A 25,164-nucleotide genomic window follows, 5' to 3' on the forward strand; every position below is an offset into this window, starting at 1 on the left:
TCTAATGGTGTTTGTAAATAGGATCTCAAGTCCGCATCTTGTACAGCAATTAACCACTAAGAAGAATATATGCAGTGTGTTATTTGTTGAAACTGTACTTCCGATTTGATTTGAAACTGTCTCATTGCTATCTGTTTATCAATAAAATTTTGAAAAAAAATGTCATGGCAGTCTTTCAGAATGACTGATCTTGTTCCATCATTGAGTTCCAATATATTTTCTATATGGTCTGTGGAGTGCATAGAAGAAGGATTTCATAGAAGAGTCTTTCCAAACCTGCCTAAGTCACTAGTGAAATATTTCAGGGCACTCACTTCTTCTGTCCTCAGATAGCAAGCATCAAGTGAAATGAAAAGCAGTGCCAGATACAATATCTGAGCCAGTGGAGCTCAGTCCTCTTAACATTATCACTCAATCTCTGAAAACATGGAAGCCCCATATTTACCAAATATGTGACTTACACTTCATTTCTTTCCCTATTGTCAACAACGAACATTTGTCTCAGGAAGACAGCAGCAAGCAAAATTCAAAAGTGAATGTAATAAAACAAAAATCACAGAAATAAACTCATGATGTCCAGAAACACACACAAGACTTTCAACTTGTTCAAACGATAGAACGACCAGCTCTTTCCCCTTTGTAATACTCATCATTGAATGGTCAATCACCGATGATCCTTGATGTCTAGCATCTGTAACTTGTCTGCTTTCATCCTACTCAGCTCAAAGAGAATCAAAGAAGCTAGAATCACTCACTCCATTATTGTAAGCTGATTGAATCAAGTCCATTTTGTGACAAGCTTTTAACTTTCCTTTGTAAAACCTTGATTTCTTTTGTAAACTCACACCCATATCTAACTGCAAAATGTGCCTTCATGTACAGATAAAAAATGTTTCTCAGCACTCTGAGAAATGGGTTAAACCATCACCAGATATGTTTCTGACTAGGGGAACAAAACAATGCTTAAGCCAGAAGGACATATTCTTGTAGGATTTTCAAAATGTCATCTCATCCATGGGAACAAAGAGTTAACAGTGGGTCATGACTAACTCTGTAAGCCCTCCCTCCTCCCGCTACTTTGTGTTTCTTTGTTTTAAAAAGTGTGCCTCACTTAGGCACAGGGCACATTCTTGTCAGTTTTCTGAGAAGAGTCTTGCTTCTGAACTCAGATAATAAAGCGCTCCAAAATTTCCCTTTGATTTTGATGTCTATTGGTTTGCGATGTGCCACATTTGGAGATTCATCTGGGATTCCTTTAATGGGACTCCTTAGGCTCCAAACCAATCCCTAGTTCCCCGTCTCTCAGAATCATTGGTTACTTATCCAAGAGACTTGGTACCCCGGACCAGTCCATTTGCAGAGGCACTGCAATGTCATTTGGAATTTGGTTTTTGGATTGGTTGCACTCTTTGTATTTTGTTTTCCCTGTGAGGTATGGGACACGACTTAAGCCTCCTTGGAAGTTCCCTCCCAAGATGTTGCTGAGGACTTGGTATTTGGTTTTGGATTTGGATTTGTAGTAGGAATTTCCTGGATATGGAATTTGTGTTCATTGTTCTTGTCTCGGTCTGTCTTTGTCTCAGTCTACTGTGTTCTGTGTGCATAGATAAATTTTGAATTTGTACCAGGAATTTCCTGGATATTGGATTTGGGTTCATTGTTCTTGTCTTGGTCTGTCTTTGTCTCAGTCTATTGTACTTTGTGTCAAAATGGGTCAGTCTACTTCCAGTTCTTTGTCAACATTGCATCTTGTTCTTAACCACTTTAAAGATTTCAGGACCCATGCCCATGACTTTGGAGGCTCAGTTTACCCAGGAAAACTCCGTACCTTCTGTGAAGTAGAATGGTCATCTTTTGGGGTCTCCTGGCCTTTGGAAGGCAAATTTAATCTTTCAGTCTCTTGGCAAGTCTGAAGAGTCATTTTTGGCTCACCACAGGAGGCATCTGCCCTTCCAGATCAGGTTATATGTATATAAGTCTGGATAGACCTTATCCAGGACCCACTGCCATGGCTCAAACATTTTGTTCAATCACCTGGAGGTCTTTACTTGGAGACAAGGGACCCTCTCATCATGGCCACTGCCAAGGCACCTACCCAACCCCCACCTGTTTTACCTCCCCCAGAGGACTCCTCTCTTCTCACCCGACCCCTGCCCTATTGTCCCCTTCCTCTCCTTCCCCTCCTTCACCAACCCCTTGTCCCAGTCCCCCTCTCACAGTAAGCCGACTCCTCCCATCCCTCTCCCGACACTCCTGATCTGACTCCCCTGACTCTACTACTCTCCCTGGCTCCATTCTTCCCCTTCAGGAGGCTCCTCCATCAGACCCCTCCCAGGTCCCTCTTTTTACTTATGTCCCTTTCTCCACTAGTGATCTATATAACTGGAAACAACAAAATTCAACTTTTTTCAAGGACCCCCAAGGTTTAATCTCCTTGGTGGTATCTAATTTCTTCACCCATCGTCCCCCTTGGGACAATTGTCAACAACTTTTGCAGACACTCTTCACCTCCGAAGAGCAAGAACGTATTCAAACACTGGGCCGAAAGCTTGTTCTTGGCCCAGACGGAGAATGCACTACTGACCCTGTTCACTTGGACAGGGTGTTTCCCCTTATTTTCCCCCATTGGGACCCCAAAACTGACCAAGTTAAGGAGGCTCTTGATCGGTATCTCCTGACCTTCCTGTCTGCCCTTAAGACTGCTGCTCAAAAACCCACCAACTTGTCCAAAGTGACTGAGGTAAGACAATTGGCCAATGAGTCCCCCACTGGGTTCCTTGAGCGTCTCCAAGAGGCCTACAGTATTTATACCCCTATTGACCTGGAGGCACCAGAAAACAGGTGTGCACTTACCATTGCATTTGTTTCCTAGTCAGCCCTAGATATAAAAAGCAAATTACAAAAGCTTGAGGGATTTGAAGGGATGCCCCTTTGTCAACTATTAGAGATAGCACAAAAGGTGTTTGACAACCAAGAAGACCCCCGAGAGAAAAAAACTCACTAAGATTCTGGCAGTTCTTGTGGAGAGACATCAGAAAGCAAAGGGAGGCCCACCACAAGGGGAAACTAAGTCTGCCAAAAGTATCCCATTAGACAAGACCAATGTGCTTATTGCAAGAAAAAGAGACATTGGAAGAGAGACTGACCTTTGCTTCAGAAAGGACTAGAAGAAGATCAAAATGACAAAGTTCTGCTCCAAGAGGACTGAGGGAGTCAACCTTCTGCTGCCACCCCAGACCCAGGAAAACCTTGACTGTAGGGGGGACAACCAGTTGACGTTCTAGTGAACATGGGAACAACTTATGCTGTTCTACAACAACCCCTAGGCCCCATATCTAATGAGACAACTCATATTCAGGGAGCCACAGGAAAGGTCAAAACTTATCCGTGTATCACTGTTAGAATTGCAGACTTAGGAAAGGGGTCCATGACCCATTCTTTCTTGGTTATGCCTGAATGTCCCTATCCCCTGTTGGGAAGAGATCTATTACACAAGCTAAAAGGCCAAATTAGTTTCACTGACCAAGGCCCTAAAATTGATTTATCAACTGGAACTCAGAATTTACCTGCTATTATGGTTACTTACCCTCTGACTGAAGAATATCTCTTACTCCCGGACTCCATCATGGAGTCCCAGGTATCAGAGCTACTAAAGATCTGGATTAAACAAATTCCTGAGGTGTGAGCAGAATCAAATCCCCCGGGGTTTGCAGTAAGACAATTGCCAATTGTGGTGGACTTCAGTTCAAATGCTACACGTGCCGGAGTCCACCAATACCCCCTTAGCCTCCAAGCCCACACAGGCGTTGCCAAGCACATCAACTGCCTCAAAACGCTGGAATCCTTGTACCCTGCACTTCTCCTTGGAAGATTTCTGTGCTGCCCATCCAAAAGCCAGGAACCACTGCCTACTGACCTGTACAAGGTCTCCAAGAGGTAAATAAATGTGTGATCACCCTCCACCCTACAGTGCCCAACCCGTATACTCTGCTTAGCCTGCTTCCACCTGAGTATCTGCTACTTAGTGCTAGATCTAAAGGATACCCTCTTCACCTTGCCTCTTACCCCAGTAAGTCAACCTATCTTTGCCTTTGAATAAACTGACCCAACTTCTGGGGACACTAGCCAGCTTACCTGGACATACTTGCCTCAAGGGTTCAAGAGTTCCCCTACTTTATTTGATGAGGCCTTGAGTAGACCCTTGTTAGATTTTCGAGGAGACCACCCCACTGTAACCCTGCTTCAATATGTAGATGACATATTGTTCGTAGCTGATACCTATGAAGAGTGCCATGAGACCACCAGAGACTTGCTAATCACATTAAGGGACCTGGGCTACAAGGTGTCAGCCAAAAAGGCCCAATTATGCCTCCAACAAGTGACATACTTAGGATATAATCTAGAAGGAGAGCTCTGGACTTTGTCCAACAGGCAAATAGAGGCCATCCTCCATATCCCCACCCCCAAGACTAAATGCCAAATCTGAGAAATCTTGGGTGCTGTGGGGTATTGCTGGCTCTGGATCCTAAACTTTGCTGAACTAGCCCAACCCCTACATACAGCCAAGGGGGGAATTCCAACTGAGCCCCCAACTTGGACTGAGACAGAAGAACAGGCTTTCCAGGAGCTCAAATTGTAACTTAGCTGAGCTCCAGCCCTAGCCCTGCCAGACCTGACCAAACCTTTCCTGCTTCATGTGACTGAGGCCTGAAGCATAGAAAAAGGGGTTTTCACACAGGTCCTGGGCCCTTGGAAATGGCCTGTTGCCTATCTCTCCAAGAAGCTAGACCCCACTGCCTTAGGATGGCCAAATTGCCTCTGGTCTGTGGCAACCACTGCCCTATTAGTAAAAGAGGTCAACAAAATGACTTTTGGATAGAAACTCCAAATAGTTGCTCCACATGCAGTGGAGACTATACTCAAGCCTCCTCCAGATTGATGGCTTTCAAATGCCAGGATCATCCAATATCAGGCCTTGCTCCTAAACCCTGACCTCTTTGAGTTTCAGACCACTACAGCCCTAAATCCATCTCCTCCTGAGATGCCTACCCATGACTGTAGCGAGATCCTTGCTTCCACCACCAACTCATGGGAGGACCTCACAGATATTCCATTAGATCATTCTGATGTGACATACTATACAGACAGAAGTAGTTTCATCCATGAGGAAAACCACGTAGCTGGAGCAGCAGTCACCACCAAGACTCAGGTAATATGGGCCCAACCCTTAGATGCGGGTATTCAGCCCAACAATCCAAGCCTATTGTGCTCACTCAAGCTCTGAAGCTGGGAAAGAACAAAAGGATAAATATCTATACAGACAGCAGGTATGCCTTTGCAACTGTCCATGTACATGGGGCTATCTACCAAGAGCGGGGGCTGCTAACTTCCCTGGGCACAAAAATTAAAAATGCCCCTTACATTCTAGATCTGCTTGCAGCCATCTGGCTCCCAGGTAAAGTGGCCATCATCCATTGTCAAGGTCAGCAAGCCAAAACTGACCCCATTACCACAGGAAATGCTCTTGCTGACAAGGCAGCCAAGAAGGTGGCCCTAAAACCAGTGGGGACCGCCCTCGAGAACATCTTCCCGGTACTGCCACCACCCAAACTCCTCATCTTATTATACTCCAAGATTGATCAAGAGTTAGCCAGACAGTTAAAAGTTAAACCCTCCCAGTCAGAGGGCTGGCTTCAACTTCCTGACAAGAGAATCCTCATTCCAAAAGCCATAAGGAACACACTCATTCAGAGAGCCCATCAGGCCACTCACCTGGGGGGCTCTAAATCAGCAGCCTTCTTTAGGTGTGTAAACCCAGCAAAATATTCTAAAAGAGTCCAGTGGCCCATAATAGCATTGGGTCTTCTGTTTAACTGGCAATGTCAGAAATTATTGACCTGAGTCCCCCACAGCTCAACTTAACAGCATGGCTTTATTTCTTATAATTTCGTCTTCATACTTTTCTGCTGGATGGTTAAGACCAAGGTAAAGCAGGACCTATGCAGCAAGAGTTGTAGCTTTTTGGTCTGAGAAGGTCAGTGAAATGCCCTCAGGATTTGTCCTGAGATCCTGTACCTCAGATTGTAGAACCTTTATCAGTGCAGCCATGTGGATGAGTCACGGCCATTGCTTGGCCAATGTGCTCTCTGTGAAAGCCTGAGAGAGTATCTTCTCCCCATGTGACTCTCCTTAGGCCCACTCTATGTCATCGATCACTTTCCTCTTTGGCCCCATAATCTTCTTGATCAGAAAATTTGGGACAAATCGTTTGATAATAACAATAAGCTTTTCTTCTGGATGGTTAACAACCTAAGTTTGCAGACCAAAATTAGAGAAAAAGGAGGGATACAAGGAAAGCCAACATTTTGGCCCTAGCCTTCTAAGGTCAATTAAGACTCAGGACCTATGAGAACTTGTACTGTAACGTCATGTACCTCGGTATCATTCAATGTTGTCCTCCTTGTGTATTTTAAATGCCTAGCATACTAGTTTGTACCTCTCTTTTCAGAAAAAGTTTTACAAGAACTGTTCATTCTCCCCTTTCTGAAATCTTAATCATTGTAACTCTATGTTCTGTTCCAGTGCAGTACTCTGCTTTTCCCCACATTAGTGCATTCTCTGCCACAAGAAAGGCTTCAAAAGTGTAAACGTCACAAAGTGTTTCATTTTATGTACACCTGTCTCTTAAAAACCTCAGGGTAAACCTTCAGTAGAACAGATCCTATTCCATCATTGAATTCCAATAAATTTTCTATCCACAAACCCTGAAAAACTCTATTTCAAGTTTGATATAAAAGTGAAATACTTACATGACAAAGAACAACTAAAGAATTTTATGATGACAAAGCCAACACTAAACAGGCTAGTGAAAGATGTTCTAGAGAGGGACCAAATGATCAGAACTCCAGGAATGAGATCAAAAGCAACCAACTAAATAGAGCAAGGAATTAAACACAAGAGAAAAAGGAGTAAATGACAATAGGTAAATAATATGTCAATCATAAGTCAATATATCTCAATTATAATGATCCATGTAAATGGACACAAATCACCAAATAAGAGAAATAGACTGGCATAGTGGATTAGGAAACAAAATCCAACAATATGCTGTATACAAGAAACACATTTAACTCATAAAGACTTTCATAGCTTGAAACTCAAAGGATTGAACACAATATTACAAGATCTAGCACCTCAGAAAAAAGCAGGGGTAGCAATCCTATTCTCAGACAGTCTCAACTTCAAACCAACAAAGACTAAGTGAAATAAAGAAGGCCACTATATACTGATTAGGGGAGAAGTTCAAGAGGAAGGCGTAACACTCATAAATGTGTATGCAACAAACACGGGAGTATCCAAATATATAAACCAAATCTTAATGGACATAAAACATCTAATATCCAATACCACAATTTTAACAGGAGACCTTAACACCCACCTATCCCAAAAAGATAGGTCAACCTGACAAAAAATTACCAAATAACAGAACTGAACCAGAGCTTAAAACAAATGGACTTGGTGGCCAAATACAGAGGGTTCCAACCAAACAAAGCTGATTACAAATTTTTCTCAGTTGCACATGGGTCATTTTCTAAAATAGACAACATACTGGTCCATAGGTCATGCTAAAGTATATGCAAGAAAAAATAAATTATAACATGCATATTATCTGACCACAGTGCAATAAAACTGGAAATAAATGACAAAAGAAACCAGAAAAACACCCAAAATACATGGAAATTAAACAGCACCTTACTTAGCAACCAATGGGTCACAGATGAAAATAAACAAGAAATTCAACAATATCCACAATTCAATGAAAATTCAAGCACAACTTATGGGATACGATGAAAGCAGTTCTCAGAGGGAAATTCATAGCTGTGAACTCACACATTAAAAAAACAGAATGGGAACAAATAAATACTCTATTGCTGCACCTTCAATAACTAGAAAAGGAAGAGCAAACCAAACCCAGAGCCCAAAGACGCGAAGAAATCATAAAGAACAGAACAGAAATTAATTCAATTGAGAAGAAGGAAACAATTCAAAGAATTAACAAAGCAAAAAGCTGGTTCTTTGAAAGATTAAATAAAATCAATAAGCCCCTAGCTAACCTCATCAAAAAGAGGAAAGAGAAAATTCAAATACAAGCAATAAGGAATGAAAAGGGTGTAACTACCACAGACCCAGTGGAAATTCAGAAGATTATCAATAGCTATTTCAAGAATCTTTACTCTCACAGAATAGAAGACACAGACAAAATGGACAGTTTCCTAGGAAGGTACAAATTACTCCAACTGAATTAACAAGATATACCCACTCTCAATAGCCCAATAACAGCTAATGAAATACGAGATTTAATAAAAATCCTATCGACCAAGAGAAGTCCAATCCGGATGGATTCACAGCTGAATTCTGCAAGAAATTTACAGAAGATATAGTCTCTATACTCCTCAAACACTTCAAGGAAATTGAAGAGGAAGCAATCCTTCCAAAACCATTCCTGGAGGCAAGTATTATACTGATACCAAAACCTGGGAAAGATGCAACTAAGAAAGAGAACTAGAGGCCAATTGCCCTCATGAACATAGATGCCAAAATCATTAATAAAATCCTAGGAAATCGAATGCAGCAAATCATCAAGAACATCATATACCATGACCAGGTAGGATTCATCCAAAGGATGGAAGGCTGGTTCAATATTCGAAAATCTATAAATGTAATACACTATATCAACAGAGCGAAAACTAAAAACCACATAATCATCTCCATCGATGCAGAAAAGGCTTTTGACAAAGTCCCAACACTCATTAATGTTCAAAGTCCTACAGAAAATTGGAATAGAAGGCCTCTATTTCAATCTGGTAAAAGCCATGTATGAAAACACACAGGCTAATGTAATTCAAAATGGGGTAAAACTGAAATCTTTTTCTCTTACATCTGCTACAAGACAAGGATGTCCTCTATCATCACTCCTGTTCAATATGGATCTGGAATCATCAGCTACAGCCGTGAGGCAAGAGAAGAAAATAAACAGAATAAGAATAGGTAAAGAAGAAGTTAAATTATTATTATTTGCAGATGACATCATACTTTATTGGAAGACCCAAAAAACTCCATCAAGAAGCTACTAGAATTAATACAGAAATGCAGTAGCATAGCAGGTTATAAAGTTAATACCCAAAAGTCAATAGCATTCCTCTATACAGATAGCAAACATACTGAGAGGGAAATTATAGAAACAATACCTTTTACAATAGCACCGAGGAAAATGAAGTAGCTTGAAATTAATCTAAAGAAGTTGAAGATCTTTTCAAGGAAAATTATAGAACTCTTAAAAAAAAGATCGTAGTGGATTTTGTTTTTCTTGTGTGTAAATAAGATATTTATTTATAGAATATTCAAAAATTGTACAGGAAAAGTAATATAAACATAGCTTAATGCTTGAATTTTTAACACTATTTCTAGAGAAACTAAAGCTTCAGTGATGTAGGACACATAAAAAACCAAAAAATAGTTATAATCACATAATTACTGACTAGCTATCTGCAAGTTTTATAAAATAATATCATTGGGGAGGTCGTGGAGCTGTATATATGCAGGCAGGAGTCAAAGAGAGGTAAAGCAACAGCCTGTGGTAGGAAGTTAATAGAAGGTGCCCAAAGCAGAACACCAAATGCAGAGTGATGAGCACGTCATTAGGATCATCTTAAAAACAACAGTGAGATCCACGCAATGGAGCAAAGGTTACCTCTGAGATAGGAACTCATGCTCATATAGTAAGCCGGGAAGAATACTTCAGTTCCTTAAATGATAAGAATGTGCAATTTGGATTTAAATAAAGGCTTCTAATTTTTTTCATAAAGATGATGGGAGTGAAGCAAAATGTACTGAGAAGAGCTGACCAGAGTCAGGAAATAAACTTCAGAAATCCTCATGGTTAGACTGAGTGATAGATGCTGCTGATAATGGTCTAGACAGACTATCTCAAGGTTTTCAAATTAAGTTTTCAATGCTGCATCCTTGCATTTTAAAGCTATCATTTTTCAAGAGCAAGACAACCTTTCCTTTAGAAACTCCATTTTAATGCAAAATGCTTTAAATAATTTGTGAAGCATTCTGTCAGCTTTTTATGCTTGCTGGAAAAAGAAATTTCTTTCTCTCCTGCTATTGTTGCTCACTCTCAACACATTGAGGAGATAATTTATTACTTATTAAGGCAGATGACATTTCATGAGAGTTTTTGGGAATTATAAACAATTATAAAAAGAGCAATGTTTCTATTACCAGAAAAGCAATAATGATGGAACCCACTATTGAATATGCCAGCAAGATCATAGAGTTTAGAGAAAAGCGGTGCTTTAACCTCTATTCTAGCTGATAGAAGATGATGCAGTATTCTATTATCCACAATGACAAGTGATTTATTAGGATACTTTCTTTCTTCCAAACTGTTTTATACCATTGTTTTTTTCTCCAATTGCACTGATTTTTCATCTTAGTACATGTATAAGACAATCAGTATTTGAGTGATCTTATAGAAAAAAATTCTATGTTCTAAAGAGACTCATTTTGTTCATGCTATGCCACAATTTGAGGTTTGCCATACTACATGCCAGAATAGAGTTTATTTAGGCAAAAGAATTTTAATAGTAACTCTAAAACCACCATTTCCCCTGCTTACTAAACTATTAAAGAAAAATTACTGGTAGGGAGCCCTATAATTTTGCCAAAAAAGAAAATTATTTTTAAGTAGGATTGTTGTAGAGGATTTTGGAAAATGGAAATATATTCCATGCTCCTGGATAGAAAGAAGCAGCATTGTGAAGATGGCCATCCTCCCAAAATTGCTGCACAGATTTAATGCAATCATTATCAACCTACCACCAACATACCTCACAGAGCTAGATAAATTATTCCTGAAATTTATTTGGAAACAGAAAAAACATAGAATACCAAAGGCAATCCTGGGCAATAAAGACAAGGCAGTTGGCATTACAATTCCTGACTTGAAATTGTACTACAAGGCTACTGTGATAAAATCAGCATGGTACTGCCGACTAAATGGACATGAGGATCAATGTAATAGATTAAAAGACGCTCAAGCCACTACAATCACACTCAGCCAACTTATCTTTGACAAAGGGGCAACACATACTCACTGGAAGAAAGACAGCCTCTTTAACAAATGATGCTGGAAAAACTGGCTCTCTACATGCTGAAAACTAAAACTAGACCCGGGTCTATCACCATGCTCTAAGCTAAAGTCAAAATGGATTAATGATCTAAACATTAAAGCAGAGACACTAAGTCTCCTGACAGAGAATGTAGGAGGAACTCAAGAAGAATAGGGGTAGGCAAAGTGTTCATGAACAAAAATCAAATCAAATGGGAAACATTTGAAAGAATTAACAACTGGGACCTGCTCTTACTGAGAAGTTTTTTCATATCAAAAGAAATTATTAACAAAGTGAAAAGACAATGCCAAAATTTGGAAAAAATGAAGACAAATAAGTCCTCAGATAAAGGTCTGCTGTCTAGAATTTATAAAGAACTAAAAAACACTAGGGCCCCAAAATTTAATGACCCAGTACAGAAATGGGCATCTGAGATGAACACACACTTCTCAGAGGATGAAATTAAGGAAGCAAATAAATATATGAAAAAATGCTCCACATCACTAGTCATCCGTGAAATGCAAATTAAAACAACATTGGGATATCATCTCATCCCAGAAAAATGGCTATCATAAGAAGTCACCCAACAACAAGTTTTGGAAAGGCTGTTCAGATAAAGGAACTTTTCTCCACTGATGGTGGGAATGTAGACTGGTGCAACCATTATGGAAATCAGTGTGGAGACTCCTTAGAAAAGTTGGACTGGAAATCCCATTTAAACCAGCTATTTCTCTACTGGGAATTTTTGCAGAGTATTTGAAAACATCATATCACAGTGATATATTTGTGCTTATGTTTACAGCAGCACAATTTTTGATAGCCAAATCTTGGAAGCAACCAAGATGCCCATCATTTGAGGAATGGATGAAAAAGATGTGGTATTGTTATACATGGAACATTACTCAGCTATAAAGATTGATATACTCAAAGCCTTTATATTGAAGTTGATGCCACTTGAAGATATACTCATAAGTGAAATAAAGCAGACACACATGTGTAAATATCATATAATTTCCCTAGTATAAGAACGCAAAAGAAGAAATACAAATAGAAATGTATAATACAAGTAAAAGGAAAGCAAGAATTCGAGGACTAACTAATTAAGAGAGGAAAAGGATAAGAGCTAGGGATCATGACAGTGACAAGCCATACAGTTATATGTAGTAGATGGGCAAGGCGATGATCCTTAGAATCTCCAGAAGATGTTTGAATCTAGCAGTTAATTGGAAAGCTTCTCACCCTTGCTATCTATATATACTGACACCTGTGAACTAAGCAACTGCACTGAAGATGGCAATTTGTAATAGTAGTTTTGTGCTTGGAGTGCTTGTCATAGTGGTCTTCTGAATATGTGCTGCTTGTCATGACATGCTAGTTGCTGATGGGCTGTGTCTCAGGTAGATGATTGTTCAAAAGAAAGGGGTGGTGAATGAAGGCAGGAGACAGGAAAAGGAATGTTGTGGGACTGTCCTTCAAGATTCTATATTGTCAGATTTTTTGACAGACATGTACACATAAGAATTGTATAATTCTTTATGTCTATTTTTAAAATATAGTCTAATTTTTAAATGTTTTTTCTTCATATTGTATAGGGACTTAAAGTTCAACATATCAATACTTGATGAAAAATACCTGTTCCATGTTATGCCTAACAGGCTTGATATTCAGACAGATAGTGAGGTTAAGCTTAACAGCCTAGGTTGCATGGTAATAACAATAAACTTCTCTTCTGTAGGGTTAATAACCTAATTTGAAGACCAAAATTAGAGAAAAAGGAGGGCTCCAAGGAACACTAATATTTTGGTCTTAGCCTTCCAGGGTCAATTAAGACTCAAGACATATGTGTTCTTGTACTGTAAAGAAACATCACTCAGTAGTGTCCCAAATTTTCTGATCATGGAGATTATGGGGCCAAAGAGGAAAGTGATCGATGATGTAGAGTGTGCCTAAGGTGAGTCAAATGGAGAGAAAACATTCTCTCAGGCTTTCACAGAGAGCACATTGGCCAAGCAATGTCAGTGACTCATCCACATGGCTGACACTGACAAAGGATCTACAATCTGAGGTACAGGATCTCAGGATAAATCCTGAGGGGATTTCACTGACCTTATCAGACTCTAAAGCTACAACTCTTGTTGCATACATCTTGCTTTATCTTTTTCTTAACCATCCAGCAAAAAAGTATAGAAATGAAGTACAAGAAGTAAAGCCATGCTATTATGTTGAACTGTAGGGGCCTCACGTCAAAAACTTCTGACATTGCCAGTGAAGCGGAAGCCCCAATACTATTATGGACTACTGGACTCTTTTAGAAGATTTTGCTGAGTTTACACACCTATAATATTCAAATAACAGAACTAAACAAAAATTGGTTATAAATGATTGTCCATTTTGTATCTGTGTTTTCAAAATGGTTAGAGGAGATATATAGTTACATTCTTCTAATGAATAGAGGGAATTTTTCTAATAGTGTTTGTAAATAGGATATCATGTCCCCATCTTGTACAGCAATTAACCACTAGGAAGAATGTATGCAATGTGTTAATTATTGAAACTGTCCTATCAATTTGGTTTGAAGAAAAAAAATTATCTATCCGCTTGCTCTGAAGACTGCATAGAGGAAGGATTTCATAGAGGAGTCCTTCCAAACGTGCCTGTGTCACTTGTGAAATATTTCACAGCACTCACTTGTTCTACCCTCAGCTAGCAAGCATAAAGTGAAATGAAAACTAATGGCTGATACAACATCTGAGTCAGTGTACCTCAGTCAACTAAGGTTAGCACTCAGCCTCCAAAAATATGAAAGCACCGTATTTACCAAATATGTCACTTACACTTCATTTCTTTCCCTATTGGCAAGAATGTACGTTTCTCTCAGGAAGACAGCAGCAAGCAAATTCAAAAATGAATGCAATAAGGAATCACAGAAATAAACACATTATGATGTACATGATCACACCAATAACTGTCAACTTCTTCAAACGATAGAAGGAGCGGCTCTTTCCACCTTTGTAATACTCATCAATCATTGAATGGTCAATCACCAACGTTCCTTAATGCCTCGTGTCAGAACTTCTCCGCTTTCAACCTACTCATCTCAAAGAAAATCAAAGAAGCTAGAATCACTTACTCCATTATCAGCCTGTTTTGTCCCCTTCTATCTTCCCAGTCACCATAAGGGAAATCTCTACACAGTAATGGGAGTAGATAAAAGGCAAGGTCTTGGTTGGACATTGAGACATGAAAGCTTCTGCCTCTAGAAATTTAAGCACAGCTGGACATCCCTCCAGAGTCCCCATTATGTTGAAAAGACACAATCAATTTCAGGGCCAAAATGGAGACTACAGTCCCAGCATTCGGGTGATCCCAGTGATTTTAAATCCTTCACCAAATGACCCAACAGTTGTTGGACAAATTAAAGGATGGTCGCGCTGGGAATCAGCAGCTCCTGTGCGCACACTCTCTTCTGCTATCCTGAAGCATTGTGGCCCTCATGATTTTTGCTGCAGCTCACAAGAGACAACACATGAGTCACAAGTCTGATTCTATTCCATGTGCAATGGACCCAAGGATCCCATCCAGCCATCTCAGGCATGAATGTCTGTCATCTGATTCAAGAATGATGTGTTTGAACTCCTGTTTTCTTTGTTTCACAGAATGAATGGTCACAATGTAAGATTGGCAAAGAGAAAGTGCTTACACATTTCTGAATGTCCTTTGACTTTTAGGCTTTTTATTCCTTTCTCATTCCAGAAAACACTAACTGGCATGTGACAGTCTCCATAATGTGTTGATTTAACTTTTCATGATGTTTCTCTTCTTATAGAATGATGTGTCTATATCGATACTTAAAACTCTGTCATCCTCTGCTTGCAATTGGCCCCCACTGCCACTGCACTCTTGACACTGATCTGAGGTCTTTCTAATCCTCCATTGTGTATCCACCTATGACAGAAACTTGTCAGGCAAGTAGAGCCATGAAATTCTACGCTACCAATAAACCTCACACACATAACCTATTTCCAACCACAAAGCACGAAGAATTCAGCTTATTCCTGAGGGCCTGCCTTTGATCTGTAATAGTCCACCAGCACTGACATTATCTTTGGAAACATGTTTGTCTCCAATGCTTTGTCAAGAATCTCATGAAAGCCAACTTCTCTTCACTGGCACACACGACGTGTTTATGTAACCAAACTATCCTTGTTGGAGCGCATTGTCATCAATGCCCAGGTTGTGAAATTTGCTGAGTTGGATATATCTATATGATAGAGCTTGGCTCTATCTAATAATAGTGTGAGCCTCCCACCTTCTAAAACACACAACATATTTCTCAGTAAATTTTAAGGACAGTGCCTCACCTGGGATTTGGCCCCACCTCCCCCTTCTTTTGGAGCACAATGTGTGTTTCCACTTCTGTTCCCTTTTGTATTCTAGTGGGGAAGAAATGAAAACCATGATAATTAACCCAATGAGAAGCAGAACCAAGAAGACATCCCTTGGCTGAGGATGCGAATCAGGCTAGTAGTGTGCTGCCACTCTGTTCCCAGGCAACAACCCCCTAAAGTGCTTGGGTCCCAAACACAGAGCACGTCATCCTTCGTTCTGGTGTTTTCTTGCCCCTTTCAGAAGTGGTTATCGTGATTTCTCATGCAATGCACTAGCCTTCCCTTATGTTTGAATGCAGGGCTTCCAGAAGAGATACATCAAAAGGCTGTTTTAATTGTGCCTCCTTCAGGTCTCTGTCCACCTCTATTCAATCTCAACATACAGTTCTTATTTTCTCATTAGCTGAATTGGACAAGCATGAGCCCACCCTGCACATCCACATGAATAGTGGGATTCTTCCTTTGCTTGATGGTGTATTGACACCCATTAATTTTATCATTCAATGTTTTCCCCCTTGTGTTTTTGGAATTTTTAAAACAGTAGTCTGTATATCTTCCTTCAGAAATAGATTTGCACTAACTCTGTTTTCTGCTCTTTCTGAAACCTTTATCATTCTAATTCCGTCTTCTGTTTTGGTTTCCTAACCTCCTCTGTTACGCCTTTGTCCATGCACTGCTACGAGTAACTTTTCAAACTATTCAAACTTTTCACTGTATTTCTGTTTGCATACACCAGCCTGTTAAAAATCTCATGTTAATCCCTCATTTTGGATGCCCCTGTTCGATCAGTGAATTCCCATATATTTTCTATCATCTGTGAACTGTGCATAGGGGAGAAATTTCACAGAAGTGTACTTCGAAACCTGCCTAATTCACTAGTGAAATATTTCAGAGCACTCACTTTTCTTACCCTTAACTATCAATAATTTAGAGTATGGGACCTTGTGAGATAGTTCAATAGTATGTTCACCTGCCTGCAAGTGTAGCATCCTAAGTTCAATCCCCAGTACTGCAATAATAATACTAATGATAATCATCATTATCATCATCATCATCATCATCACCATTATCATCATCATCATCATCATCATCATCATCATCATCATCATCATCTAAAGGAAAGAATAACAATCACAAGCATAACATCTGAGCCAGTTGATCCCTATCCATTAGCTGCTATAGTCTGTGTCAGAAAATATGAATATAACTGTATTTATCAAAGCAATGTGTGATACACTTCATTACCTGCAGTATTCACAAGAAAAGAATTTTATCTCAGGAAGACAGGCAGAAGCAAAATTCAAAAGTGAATGTAGTGAAAAACAAAAAGTAAATATAGAATGTTATATGCCAACACAACAAAACTTGACTTATTCAGAAAATTGTACAGGTAGATCTTTTTCCCTTGCAATATCCATCTATCAGTGAATGGTCAATGATTTCAAGCTAGTCAGCCAGATGCTGAAGGATGACAAACAGCTGGCATCACTCACTCCTTTCTCAGCCTGTTACTTTCACTTGTACCTTCCCAGCCACCAGCAGGCTTCACTCTGTACAACAATAGGCATAGAACAGGAGGAACATCCTTGGTTTCCCATTGAGAAATGAAAGCTCCTGTCCTCTAGAAGTTGAAACACAGCAGTACATCCTCTGAAAATCCTGTTACATTCCAAACACACAATGAATTTGAATGCCAAACTCCAGACTACAGTGCCATCTTTGACCTGATCTCTGTGATCTTTAACTGCATGGCAAAAGGGTCTAACAAGTTGTCAACATAAGAAAGAGTTGTCTCCCTGGGAATCAGCTTTTCCCCCGTGCACACTCAGTTCTGCTATCCTGGCTCATCAAAGCCCTCATGCTTTTTGCTACAGCTCCCATGAGACAACACATGAGTCATAGACCTACCTCTCGGGCACCCACAATGTAACCTTAGCATCTCGTCACTTGCCTGGATATAATGATCCATTCCAGCTTTCTCAGCTATATGTCTCACATGTAATTCAACAGTGATGAGTTTGCTCTCCAGTTTTGTGTTTTTTGAGAGAAAGAATTCCCACAGTGAAAAATTGGTGAAGAGGAAGTTCTTATACAAGTTTTTTTAATTTTTCAGTCATTTTAATATGAAAATAAGGTGGCCCTGAAACAGTTTCAAAACAGGTTAGTAGAAAAGTTAAAATAATTAATACATTGCATGTTGTTGTCTTCATAGTGGTTATTCTGAGGACAGCATTCACACATGTGTCCTGAATACAGTATTAATACAAACCTTTCTTCTCACTGAACTAAGAGAAAGTTGATATATATCTATCTGAAATATTTTGCATATGCATATTTTTTCAATTTGAAATGGGCCTTAATTTATATATCTATTTTTATTTTGTTTTGTCAGAGATGGGTATTCCATCACCAGTACGGGAACTATATTTGGAGAAGTCTTTTGAAGGCCTTTTTGTACTTGATGCCTGTTTAAATATTGTAGGTACTTGAATTCACCAAAATTACCCAATGTAGTCAAAGATTACACAATACTAGTGGATTATCAGCAGAACTTGAAATTCTCAGAAGTTATTGACTTCAACTTTTTATAGCTCAGCATATTAATATGGAATTACTTTTATACCTCTTGATTATACTCTGGGTGTTTAAGACCAAGTTAAAGCAAGATCTATATAACTAAAAATGTTAGACATTTACTTAAGAGAGAATATAGCAGTAATTCATATGTCATTTAGAAGTATGCATTTGGGAGACCCAGTGCCAGGCATTCCAAGCTTGGCCCTCGTGTTACACACTGCTATCCTCGGTACAGTCACTTAGTTCACAGGTATAAGCATATATAGTTAGTCATGGTGAGAATCCTACCAATTTACAGCTAGTTTGAAAAAAAAATAATGAAAGAAGAGAGAAAAAAAAGTCATAGGACTATCTTGTTACAATGTTGTATGTGGTTAGATTTATAAATTTCTGCATAAGAATGTGTAATTGTTCATTTTTATTTATTTTTTCACTTCATATAGGGACTTAAAATTTAGAATATTAAAGAATTTTGGCACCCGCAGGACCCCTTCAGACCCAGCCCAGACCCGGTGTGTGAGTGAGAAAGTCCACCCTGCTCTCGGGAATCCTCCAGACCCTGGCCAAGCCAATCATGAATGTGGGAGAGCTTCCACTCTACCACACCCTCTGGGCCTCTCCGAACAGATTCCAGGCCTGGTGTGTGAATTAGACCATCTGCTCTGCTCTAGGGACCCTGTCAGACACAGTCCAGGCCACAGAGTGTGTGTGAGAGAGCTTCCGCATTGCTGTGACAGCCGAATCCCACTGGACCCAGCCCAGGCCCAGCATACAGGCCTGGTATAAAGCTGTGCAACTGAAGTCCCTGCAGAGATGCAAGGGGACAGAACCATCCAGGTAATCCTGGAGCAGAACATCTTGTCAGAGGGGCACAACAGTTTCACTTCCATGGACTGCAGCAGCATGAAGTTGAGCACAGCAGTCAGAACCAAGCCAGGAACATCAGGATAAATTCAAACTTCATACATCTGCACTTGGTAAACTGAGGCACTTTGGTAGACCCAGATGTATGACAGAGTCCTCCCTCTGACTCTCATGACTAAGAAGGGGCCAAAAGGTAACCAGGATGAACTAGTCTGACTGGAAGACACCAGGTACATCAAGGGGAGGTGATCAGACAGAACTTAGGGGAACTAACATAAATACAAATTTCCAATTTAATATCTGCTTAGCTATACAGACATAATTCTTGCTGTTACTGTCTAAAATACAAACCTATTGGTTACAAAAGTTTGTCAAATGCTAAATATCACTACCCATTATTAGTGCTCCTAAATGTAGTTTTATAAATACAAAATTATAACTGCCTTAACCACATAATCTCTCTTGGGTAAGAATTTTGGTAGGTGCTAAGTTATAACTGCACCAAAGCTCTACACCAAAGGTCATAGAACAGTGCTATAAAAAATGACAAAGAGAAAGAGCAAAATGCAGTCTCAGGCCCTGAACCCACCCAGAACAAATGCAGGAGACTCTAGCACAGGAGAAATTGGGACTCACACAGCTAAAATGTCTGAATTAATAGAGTCTGAAGTAAAGAAACAATTGGAGAAAGGTATGAAGAAATCATATCTGAAATAAGAAAAGAAACCTCTGAATTAGAATATCAACAATGTTTGAAAATCACCTGTTCTGTGCTATGACTAAGGCATTTGATATTCAGACAGATAGTGATATTAGGGTCAACTTCCTCTGTCGTAGAGTAATAATATCATTAAGCTGCCCTTTTGAATGTTTAACAACTAAGTTATGCAGCCCAAAAATTAGAGAAAAAGAAGGGCTACAAGGACAAGAATATTTTGGCCCTAGCTCTTCAAGGTCATTGAGGACTCAGGACATAAGAGAACCTGTACTGTAACATCATGTAACTCAGTGATGTCCCGAATTTTCTGTTCAGGTACATTACAGGGCTACAGAGGAAAGTGATTGACAATATACAGTGTGCCTAAGGAAAGTTGCCTAGAGAGAAAACTTTCTCTCAAGCTTTCACAGAGAGCAAGTTGGTCAAGCAACAGCTGCGACTCACCCAGATGGTTGACACTGTCAAAAGATCTACAAATCGCGTACATGATTACAAGGTAAATCCTGAGGGTATTTGACTGACCTTGTCAGATACAAAAGTTACATTTTTAGTCAGATAGGTCTTGCTTTAACTTGGTCTTAACCAGCAGAAAAATATAACCATGACGTATAAAAAGTACAGACATATCAATATGCTGAGCTGTAAAAACTCAAGTCAACAACTTATGACATTTCCACTTCTGCTGATACCTCAGTACTATTATGGACTGTTGGACTATATTGAGTAATTTTGCTGAATTCAGGCACCTACAAGATTTGAATGGCAATGGAATACCCATCTCTGACAAAACTAAATAAAAAAGGGGGATATAAACGAAGGACCATTTTGTAGAAAAAAATATGTATATATATATATATATATATATGAAAAGTTACAGATACTTTCTCTTAGTTCAATGAGAAGAAAGATTTGTACTAATAGTGTTTTGACAAGATATCATGTCTACATCCTGTACTCTGAATAACTACTATGACAACTGTATGCAATATATAAATTATTGTAACTGTCCTACTAACCTGCTTTGAAACTGTTTCATTGCTATTCCTTTCACATTAAAGTTAATAAAAAAAAGTCTGTGTCAGTTGCACTTAATCCACTCACTGGAGCACTCACTCTCAAAAAACTTGAAAATAACCATTTTTATCAAATATTTGAAAGATAAAACTTCATTATGTAAAGTATTGGCAAATGAGGAAGTTTGTCTTAGGAAGACAGAAACTAGCAAAATTCAAAAATGAATGAAATGAAAAGCACAAAAATAAATACATTAGGATGTACAGAAACACACACAAAACTATTAACTTATTCAATGAATAGAACAGGCAGCTCTTCCTCCCTCTGTAATAGCCATCAAACATTGAATGGTCAATCACAGTTATTCCTTGAAGTCTAATATCTGTAACTTGTCAGTTTTCAAACTAGTCAGCACAAAGAGAAGCAATACAAACAGCTAGAATCTCTCACTCCATATGCAGCTTGTTACTTCCTCTTATACCTTCCTACTCACCCCAAGGCAAAATTCTATACAACAATGGGAATAGAACAGGAGGACCATTCTTGCTTTCCCATTGAGAAATGAACATTTCTGCCCTCTGAAAATTGAAACCCAGCTGGACATCCTTACAAAGTCCCATTATATTCCAAACAAAACATCAATTTCAGGATCACAATCCAGACTACAGTGCCAGCTTTGACCCCATCCCAGTGATCTTTAATCCATACCCAAAGCATATACCAAGTTGAAGACAAAAGAAAGGATGGTCTCTCTGGGAGTCAGCAGTTCCTCTGCTTACAATCACTTTTACCATGCTGGCACATCATGGCCCTCATGCTTTTTAGTTCAGCTCCCAATAAACAACACACAAGTGACAAGCTTACCTCTAGTACATTCACAATGTAACCATAGAAACTGGCCTACCTCCCTGGATACAAGGATCCTTTTCGGCTATCTCAGGTATGAATGTCTCACATCTGATTCAAGAATGATTAACTTGCACTCCTGATTTTTGCAGTTTCACAGAATGAAAAGCCCCAATGAAAAATTGGCAGAGTAGCAATTCTTAAACCCTTTTTAATGTCCTATGACTTTGATCCTTTCTTGTTCATTTCCCAATTCTAGAATCAACAACTAGGATGGGATAGCCTCCAAATTGGTGGGATTTAACTCCTTCAGGATCTCATTCTGGGGCCAGCCAAATAGCTCAGGGGATTAAAGCATCTGCTTGCAGTTGCAGGGGCCTGGGAGATTGAACCAATGTACAAGATGACACAGCAATTCAGAGTAGGCGTGCTGGCACATGCCTGTAATCCCAGCTCTGGGAGGTTGTAAATAGGCGGATCACTATGAGTCCGATCTAGTAGTGAGACCCTGAACACTCTATAGACCCTTCACTAAAATATTTTTAAAAACTCAAAAACCTCACCCTATCCATATTTATACAGATGTGTATATATCTAAAGCTAAATCTGTATCATCCTCTGCAGGAATTTTGATGTACCACCATATTTTTGACACATCTCAGGCCTTTATAGTTCTCCTTGCTATATACACCAATGAGTGCACATTCACAAATACAATGTAAGCCATGAAATTTCAAGCTACAAATAAACATGACACACAAAACCCATTCTGCAGCCAAAAAGCACCAAGAACTGAAGATATTCCTGAGAGCATCTCCTGGATCTCTGACAGTCAAACATTTGTGACATCTTCTTGGTGGACATCTTGTATTTTAACTCATTATCCAAAATCACATGAAAGCTAATTTATTATCCCTCAGACACTACATGTCTACCTTCCCAAATGGCCCTCGTTGGAACTCATTCTCATCAGCCCCAGTGATTCAAATTTACTGAACCTCATATTCCTGTAGTATAACAGTGGGCTCCATTTCACAACAGTGTTAGGTTTTCAACTAAAAAAAAAAAACATGTATCTATCTTTTTCTGAAAATTTTATGCACAGTTCCTCACCTGGCATTTTACCCAAACTCCCACTTCCTCAGCACAGCCTGTATGATGTGGCCTCGGGGATATCAATTGCTAGGTGCTTTGCCTTTCATTGGGAACAGGCTTGGTATTGGAAACTGTCTTTCCTTTTCATTTCCTAGTGGGGGAAAAATGAAAACCATGTTAAATAACCCAATGACCAGCAGGACAAACATGCCATTCTTTTGCTAAGGATTCAACTCAGTCCACTAGTGGGTTGGCACTCCCTTAAAGTGCTTAGGTGACAAACACAAAAGAGATCATTCTTCCTTCTGGAATTTTCTTGGCCATTTCAGAAGTGGATAAATTGATTTCTTATTCAAAGCACAAACCTTCCCTTATGTTTGAAAACAGAACTTCCAGAAGATATATGTCAAAAGACTGTTGTATCTTTGCCCCCTCAGCTTCATGGTCTGTCACTATCCAATCCTCACATATATTTTTTGTTATTTCTCATCAGCAGAAGTGGACAAGGATTAGCTCTCTCAGCACAGCCAAATGGAGGATTCTTTCCTTTAGTTGACTATATATTGACACCCATTAATGGTATATTTCAATGTTGTCCCCCTTGTGTATGTGGAATACCCACTACAGTGATCTTTACCTCTCCCTTCGAAAAAAACTTCACACAATCTCATTTCTACTCTTTCCTCCACCTAAATCATTTTATGTCTGTTTTCTGCTCCAGTACTATAGACTCCTCTTTCACACCCTTTATCAATGTTCTGCCACACATAATGCATTAAACTAGTGAAACTTCACACTTTATTTGTATTCCCATACATCAGTCTCTTAATAACCTCACAGTATTCATACATGCTAACTAATCTCATTCCATCAGTGATTTCTAATATATTCTCTATTGGCCCTGAACAATGCATACAGGAAGAGTTTCACAAAGCATATCTTGCAAGCCTGCCTATGTTACCAGTGAAATATTTCATGGTACTCATGTTTTCTACCCTCAGATAGAAATAATCCAGAAAAAATAAAAAAGGAACTTCATACACAACATCTGAGCCAGTTCAGCTCAGTCCACTCATTGGAGCACTCACTCTCAAAAAACATGAAAATCATCATATTTACCAAATCTTTTGTGAGTTAACCTTCATTACATAACATATTGACAAGAGAGAAAGTTTTTCTTAGGAACAGAAAAGCTAGAAAAATTCAAAAATAAAGTAATAAAAATACACAAAATAAATATATAATGATGTACACCAACACACACAAAACTGTCAACTTATTCAGTAAACTGAACAGGTAGTTCCTCTTTCCTTTGCAATACCCCTCAATTATTGAATGGTCAATTCAGATGATCCTTGAGGGCAAATATCTGTAACTTGCCAGTTTTTCTCACTAACTTTATTGAAAATCAATAATTATATACCAAAATAAAATTTGTAGACAAATATTGAAATATATAAACTATGAGATGTAGAGAGTGAATTTTAGAAAAATATTTCTGAAATGAATACATAGCATGAGATTAATAATGGAGTGCACATTGTAAATAAATTATTTACAAACTTAAATGAATATAATAAAAATTCTCTAAAGTAAAAATGAAGAACAAAGAATTTGTAGATGAGTCAGTTAACAGTTCACTCTGTGTCAAAAATCAAAAAAATTTAAAAAAGAAAATCATGTGCATATAATTAGAATTCTCAAAATAGGAAGGGGTAGGCAATAAATATTTAAAGATTTAAAATTTCTGAATGTATTTGAAATTATACCACCATGTTTCCAAGAAAAATGAACCTTTTGCACAAGAAATATGAATAAAATCACACCAAGATACACAAAAATGTATTGTCCAAAACTAATTGTAAAGAAGAAAATCATTAAAGCTTATACATAAAAAATATTAGCTATGGAAGAACAAAATTAAATAGCATCTTACTCCATATTACAAAAAAAAAGATTAAGTGGGTAAGAAAGTAGACTAATTAATTCAAACGAATGAAACAAAAGATCTGGGGACCCACAGATCCAGCCCAGCCCAGGTCCCGCAAGCGTGTGGAAAATCTTCCAGCTTTCCTGCGCCCGCGGGACTCCTGCAGACCAAAACTCAGGCACCCGCATGAGAGCCTGTACCATGCCATCTGGACTCGTGCAACCTTCCAGAGCCCTGCCTGCAAGCACTCCCAGTGAGTGAAAGCATCTGAGCCGCTCTCTGGACACCCAGATCCAGCCCAACCCAAGCTCCGTGAGCTGGTGGGAGAGCTTCGGGCTTCCCTGCACACAGGATACCCCTCCAGACCAAAACTCAGCCACCCGAGTGACTGAGACCCTATACTGAGACAACCAGACCACTTGCAGCCGTCCAGAACCCTTGCGCCCAAGCCCTCCAAGTGAGTGAGAACTTCTGCTACTCTCTCCAGACACTGAGATCCAGCCCAAGCCCAGACCCAGCTAGTGTGAGGGAGAGCATATGTGCTACCCTGTTCTC

The 25,164-nt window shown here is 39.2% G+C and overlaps 1 pseudogene; it reads left to right on the top strand.

The window, feature by feature from the left end:
- The first annotated feature begins 2,072 nt into the window (after positions 1 to 2,072).
- LOC101575294 overlaps positions 2,073 to 25,164 on the top strand; it is a 182,618-nt pseudogene continuing 159,526 nt past the window's right edge.

Source organism: Octodon degus, unplaced genomic scaffold (assembly GCF_000260255.1).
Source record: "Octodon degus isolate 3935 unplaced genomic scaffold, OctDeg1.0 scaffold00259, whole genome shotgun sequence".
In the NCBI taxonomy this organism is placed as follows: Eukaryota; Metazoa; Chordata; class Mammalia; order Rodentia; family Octodontidae; genus Octodon; species Octodon degus.